We start from the raw sequence: 7,803 nt of genomic DNA, 5'->3' as shown, positions 1-7,803 counted from the left end.
TTTGCTTTATATTGCTTCTCAAACCAAGTTAAAAGGTGGTTATTTTTAAGGCTTCAAACAAGGCAATCCAGTGTCATACATATATCATAGCCTTTTCCAAATTAAAAGCCTAAATACATACAAAGAGACGTGGACAGTGAGAATAAATTACTCATGTTTCCAGTTTCCTTGTAAAATAACCTTTAGGCCAATATTGGTTCTACATATGTATTATTTATTCATATATTTATAGATATAATGGAATAAAATATAAAAAGGGATACATATGATTGTCATTTCACTTCCATTACACTATTACCCCTTATATTTAAGTAGACATTCTACTGTCAGCCAGAAAGCCAAAGAGAGCTCTCAGAATTGAGACAAAATGGAAATTAAATTCTGGGACCAAGCTGAATGGAATGGGTTTTTGAATGTGAAAGAGTAGCGTGATCATTGATTTTAACCTAATAGTAATGTGTGCCAACATTTCCACAATAAATAAAAATGTTATATGCAGAGCTGGCAAAAAAATGTCTTTGCTTTCCACTGACGAGCTCCAGTGCACCTGCACCAAATTCCATTCCACATTCCACACGTGGAAGGAGCTCATCAGGGCCATTTTAAAACGGGATCAGGCCGGGCCTATCAACCTCGTTGAGCAGACATCACAGACTATTTAAGCCCTGAGGGATCACTCTTATGGGTTCAGACATTGGGTCTCAGTAGTGTTGCTGCTGGTTTCTTCCCCAGGACACTCCCAAAACTCTGTCCATTTGGATTTTCCCCATTACCTCATTCATTATTCAATAAATCATAAAACTCTGCTGCTGAATCAACTCCAGGATTTATTAACTTGCTGTGCCCTATTTTCCATTCACGGGCACGGCATAACATCCACGAGTTATTGTCTCAGTGATGTCCCAGATGGCAATGCATGTAGCAACTTGGCAGAGCACATAAATGGTACAGAATATCTAAAGAAGTCACAAGCTACATGCTATATGGCTGTCCCAATGGCCCAGTTTTGCAGTCACTGGAATTTGGGACTAATACAGATGAACGCACATATGAACAGGCCAACAAACCCTTTTACACATACCCTCCGCATTCCAAAAAGTTGTAATATTTCTCTCTGCTGGTCTAGGTTTTTGTTATTTGTGATGATTTGTAATTCCTACAGACACAAAAAAACATTTTTAAGAACTGGAAAATGTATATGATAAAGACAGTTATTTTAATTGCCAAATTTCTAGGCTGGCAGATTCTGTTTTGTGTTCTGCAATACATACAACAATTTTAATGCCAGTTCAATGAATCATAAACATTACTGTAAATCCTTGTGGAGGCAGGTGTGGTCAAGAAAACAACAAGGAACTTAATGACAGTGTGTAACAAGCTTAAAAGGAAAGGTTTTAGTAGGTAGCTGCAAAGGAACAAGTTAAAGGTTTATTCCATGCTGAAAAGTGAAGAAAGGAAACAATATTTCGGCTGTGGAGCCTTCTTCGGGTGTGTATGTAACTTCGGGTAGTACAGTGCATTTCAAATGAAATGTATTAATTATTCAGTTCATGGGAAAGGAGTGTCTGCTCGGAGATATACAGTATACTGTGCGGCTGTGCAAAAGTCTTAGCATCTTAGACACAACTAGGAGTTGACACTTATATAATTAATTAATTTCCATTATGTTAGGGTGGCATGGTGGCTCATCGGTTAGCATTGCTGTCTTGCAGTGATGGGGCCCTGTATTCAATTCCAGACACAGGGTTCTTTCTGCCTGGAGTTTGTATGCTCTCCTCAGGTTCGTATGTTTTTCCTCTGGATGTTCTTGTTTCCTCTGACATTCCTAAAATCTACTAGTACTGTATCGTAGGTTAAATGGTTTCTGGGAAAAACTGACCTTATGTATGACTGTGTGTCTGTCCTGTCCAGGGTGTACCTTGCCTTGTGCCCACTGCTTGATGGGATAGGCTCCAGCTATCCTGCAGCCAAGAAATGGGTGAAGCAGTTAGAAAGTGGATGGATGGATTCATTATGAGCATCAACAATTTACTTTAGTGTTTTCTAATACTTTAATACCTTTGTTAATAATTCAGCTTCTTTTGTGAGAAAGGAAGAACTTGAATTTTATTATTTATATTATATAATAATATATTATTATTATTATTTTACAACTTTAATTTACATTGATCCAAATCTTGAAAACACTGCTGTACTAACAAAAAGTGTTGAAGTAACTATGGTAATTTATCAGATTTACTAATCATACCAAAACGACTAATTGTCAGGTGTTCCTTTTCATTAACATAGATTGTTCCTCAAAACACATTCATGCTAAAAGGTTACTTTAAGTACTGCAATATACCGATGCACCAGAATTAACTCTTACTTTAAAACAAAATGGCTGCAATTTCAGTCGACGATAACTACAGAAGTGTGGTTTGGCATTAAGGAAAAATATTGAGAGCAAAGGGTAGAACAATATACATCATATGATTGTTAGGACTGTGGGGCCATAGTCATTTGTTATGAAAAAAAAATTAAGACAATCACCCAAGTAAGTCCTCATTATTTCAATACCAAGAGGTTTGACTGAACACTGTTACTCTTTACCATCATTGTTAGCACTGTTAATGTCAGTGTTAATCTTCATAGGTGCAAGTATTGTTTAGTGAATCGCTGAAACTTTTATTATTCAGTAGCTATGTTTACTCATACAGTATGTGTAAATTATGTAGTTAGCTTCACATGCAAATCTGAATGTTTGGCCTTTTGTGTGAAGACCCTTTGTAATTCTGGAATGTAAACTACCGTATTTTACTAACTTTTAACTAAGGACAATGTACAGTATACAGTGTTACACTTTATCATTGGCCTTAGTTTTTGTTTCTAGAGCTGGTATTGACCTCTAATCAACTTTACGATTAACCGTCTCTGACCAGTGGCATTCTGCTGGTGACAGCATGCAGCTGTTTACTCTGCTGGACAGAGCTGAGAGAGCAGGTAGAGGAGGGGCAGGAGAGGGACATTCACACATGTTCTGAAGCTGATTGCTAGGGGTACAGTAGCTCTTGAAACTCCTGCCATGCCATGAAATGGATCTGTTTATATTAATAAGCAGTAATGATGATATATTTCAAAGGTTAATGGTGAAGTGAGCTGGCATGTGTATGCTTTAGTGTTCTGTGTTGTATCATGCAATTAAAAAAAAAGTTTCCTTACTTCACTTCATTGTTGATTTGAGATGTTTGATTCCCTTACTGAACTTCAGTCGGTGTTCATTTTAGGTCTATTTAAACCCAGAATATGAAGAGGAAGTGCAGTCCCTATTTCTCAGACCGGTTATTAAATCTCGGTAACACAATAAATTAATTAATGGTATCAGAAATTCCAAAATTAAGCACAAAATAGTGAACTTCGTGAAACAACTGGATGGTCACCATATTGTTGCAAACCCCTGATCTAGATACTGGTGAAAGCGACAGTTTGGACGAATCTTTACGTGAAGCGGCCCTTCCTGCTCTCTAGTCACTGTAAAGAGTAATGAAATGCAATATGTGAGAGAATTAGTACAGGTGGTGAAACAGACATTTAATTGCAGAAATATTCCAACATGATCTGTAAGCAAAATTAACAAGTAATATATGTTGGCAAAACCATGTTGATGTCGAGAGCAATATTTCTGTTGGGTTAAAAGAGATGTATTGACAAGCCTTACAATGTAACAAGGTTACTTCAACTGACAGGACAGTTTATTGCCTCATTTGGAATCACAGAATATGGTGCTGCGCAGACAGTACCTCTGCATTTCAACAATTTTGTCATGTAAATTGGAGGTTTAACACATAACTATGCACATTTTAATTTGAATGTGGCTTGAAATGCACTTATTAATGCCAATTCTTTCTAACCCTGAAAAATAAAAATAACATTCCAGTTCCCCTTTAAAATGAACTAAAAAAAAAGACTGCTTACAAAAAACTGTTAGTTTTTGCTTTACAATTTCCTCCTTGAAGTATTAGAGTAAGATTTGGGAAACTGATGGAAATCCAGAATTTGGCTTCTATTATAGAGCCATTTTATTTCTGAACAACAAACCAGAACATATTGTAGGAGTATTTTAATATTATTTCCATTTCATTTGGACAGTGAAACTGGTGTATTGTATCTACTTGTGACCTAAAAATTTACCTGAAATTTCTGTTGGCTGCACACAAAACAAAGAAAGAAAAACAAGCACATGGGCAAAATAAAACACTTGAGAAAGACTGGCAAAAACTTTCACCTTTACAGAATTGACTTAAGTCATACAGTTTTTTACTATTACAGTAAAAAAGCTGTTGGCTGATAACACTAAAGTGAAAGCAAAGGTGGATAATCTTTTAAATGAAACCAAAGATAAGTCAGTTGGAAACAGATGTTAATAACTACACTAAGATAACTACACATTTGTTTTATTATAATTAACACAAACACATTTAAAAATACAAATGAACAAATACAAAGAAAAAGGGTGGTTCTTTGAAAATATTTTGTTGTAACATGTATAAACATATTCATTGTATTAATCTAATAAAAACTGAAACATCAGAAATACAGCCTATATTTTTTGGCATGTTTGATGAAACTGGGGATCAACATTTTATAAAACATGACTAATGGGAAATAATCTTTGCTCATTTTCAAAGACAATACATTTAAATTCCATTGATATGTTTGAGTGCTGCAGTCTGGTATTTGTGTGTCAGTTAATGAAGAGCTCTTACTGTAGACCTTGAAACAATAAGCTTTAAGATCTATGATAAACAAAAACAAAAACAGCAATGTTAGAAGAGCTCTTTCTGAAAGCCCTGCATGTAGATCTCCCATTCTTTATTACGCTTTTTATTATTACAACCCCTAATAAAAAAAAACATGCTTTACTATGCATCTAGGAGTGCCTACAGTATACAGTATAATGGTCTGTATAATGGATAGATAATTGATGTTATCAGATAGTGGTCTTGAAAGCTTTGCTAAGTCCCACAGCGGTCTAGTCCTTTCAAGTTGTTCAGGTAGTTATCTCTGATAATGTCAATTTCACATTGTCTTTTCCATTTGGACACTGTCATTAATAAAAACTATGTGAATTTCACAAAGAGATTCCAGCAACGGAAAAAAATGTAATATTGAATAGTACTACAGGTCAGAATTATATTGTGTTCCGATGAGACTGAAAAACTATTAATAATTACAAATGCAATTATATTTCTCACAAATATTAATGAAACAGTGATTTGAGATGAACAAATTAAATGTCTGTTAATATTTATTCAATACAATTTAGGCTGCTAAAAACAATTCTGCTACATGTACTGTAACACCATATTATTCCATATGAAGTATAACTTACTAAGTTAACACTTAATTGTGTTTAGTTGTTATTTTTTAGATTTGTGAAGAGAATAAATTCAGACAAAAATATACTGGGGTTCACATGTCCCTAAATGTCAATTTAACAGTCCTAGTACAATAGGGACTGCACCTGGTTTGCTGGCTTCGCAATTGACTGATGGTGAAAATTATAAAAGAAGCAGCTTTTTGCCACAAATCTTAATTATTATATACTGTATTAAATTATTACTAATACTTATAAATTTTGGTGATGTTGTATTCTCAAAGACTCTTTCAGTTCTTATTTCACTTGCTGAGAATTTATCTACCGTATTCTGCACTTAACATAATTTTTAGCTTTTTCAAAATAACAGAAAAAATCTCTAACATGATATTATTATATAGTATACTGTGTAAACATATTTACCATCTGTTAGTGAAACTGAACAAAAACAATACTTAGAAATTATGCAGCCTGTGTGGGTTCCAATGCCCCAGTATAGTGACGGGGACACTATACTGTTAAAGGGTGCCGTACTTCGGATGAGACTTAAAACTGAGGTCCCAACTCTCTGCGGTCATTAAAAATCCCAGGGTATTTCTCAAAAAGAGTAGGGGTACCACCCCAGTGTCCTGGCCAAATTTCCCATTGGCCTTTAACAATCATAGCCTCCTAATAATCTCCTATTATATCAGTCTGCTCTCCTCTTTACGAGAGCTGATGTGTAGTGAGCGTTCTAGCGCACTATGGCTGCTGTTGCATCATCTAAGTGAGGCAGCATATTGGTGGTGGAGGTGAGTCCCAGTTACCTGTAAAGCACTTTGAGAGGAGTGCCAAGAAAACTGCTATATAAGTGTAAGCGATTATTATTAAGAAAGAAACTCCTGTAGGGGTTTGTATGAATTTACTGGCGCAATGTTTAGTTGTAACAGTAAATTGCGTGAGTTTACCTTGGCTATTAGGAATCGATTTACAAAACCCAGCGCTGTCCAATTCTTGCTCTGCTGGCTCAATACCAGTTCTTAGGCAGCTCGAGGTATCGGAGAAAGAGAAGGATCTTGCTGCAGCCTCGGACTAACAGTCAGGTCTCTCAAGTGAGTTGTTGAGTTTGCTTTGAACTTAACTAGGACAAAGTCTTTGCACAGGATGGTGACTGCTTAGTCAGTACGAGTCACAGAAAAAGGGGAGACACCTGGTTTGCTCCCACCGAAGCAGCTACTGCCGAATAATGATATATTCAGGGGTGTTGATCTACAGTATGTCCAGCTGTACTGTTTTGATGATCAAATGGATGCATGGTGGTAGCTAGCTGGTTGCGAGATCCTGCTGCAGGTTAGACCTCGTGCAGAATTATTTTTTACGTATGAGCCCACTCTCTAACTCTAAAAAAGTTTAAGTCCCAAAGTTTAGACAACAAGTGTGGCAGGCATGTGATTCTGTTGTCAGTGATCCAAGTTGGTTCAGTGGGGAGTGGCAGCATTTGAGGTGATGCACACCGCTTTTTAACTGGGGAAAATACGGATGGTAATTGGTCAAGAAGCCACCAGGTGGCGCAGGTCCCCACATCCTGCAGTTCCCTGATTGGTTGGTCATCTTTTTGGATGATTGACCATGCCCTGTGACTATTAGTAGTATGTGCAGATGTCATCCAGGTGACAGCAGTGGACATCCATCTTAGATAGATTGAGTCTGTCCGAGGAAAGATTCTTAATGCATAAGAGGAACTCATCTCCCTTACTTTCCCACAGGCAAAGACCACTAGGTCATTCTGTGGCTCAGATCACAGAGATGTCCCTCACTGGAGTTTCACAGCAACCCCTCTTTCTGAGGCTCATCAATAAGCTTTAATGCTGCATGTCCTATTCCTTTGTTAATTCCTATTTTAGAAAGTGAATGGTAAGAATAAAGATGGAAGTTTCTTAATTATTCTCACTGTTATTGAGATTTTTATGGATGAAAATACAACATTGTGAAGATTGTGTCAAGGATTTCGGAAAGGACGAACCGTGGAATGACAGGAGAGCGAAAAGACCCTATGTGTAGCAGCGAGACGGGGGTTAGCCATATAGAAAGGGAATGCCATATAGAAACCTATGCCCTCAGGTAGCGGACGTGGGGCGACCTGGTGCAAGGCGGGTTTCAGGACATCCGAACGTCAATGCTGAGAGAGTAGCAGAGCAGAAGCAGGAAATAAATAGGCCTACACAACAAGACACACCAGAAAGACAAGAATAATCACACGGAACTAGGAACAGGAGGAAAGTAGAGCGCCCTCTAGGTGTACTGAATGTGACAGATTGGTTATCCTCCAACTGTGGAGGCTCCACATAAAGAGAAAACAAGACTGTACTCAGTGTCAGTGTTGCAGGAATTTAAAATTAAAAATACTGTTAAATTTCCCTTTAGGATGTCTGCTATGTAAAACATTCTGCTCTGATATCTAAGGCTGA

Source organism: Lepisosteus oculatus, chromosome 3 (genome assembly GCF_040954835.1).
Source record: "Lepisosteus oculatus isolate fLepOcu1 chromosome 3, fLepOcu1.hap2, whole genome shotgun sequence".
NCBI lineage: Eukaryota > Metazoa > Chordata > Actinopteri > Semionotiformes > Lepisosteidae > Lepisosteus > Lepisosteus oculatus.
This window is presented reverse-complemented; position numbering follows the sequence as displayed.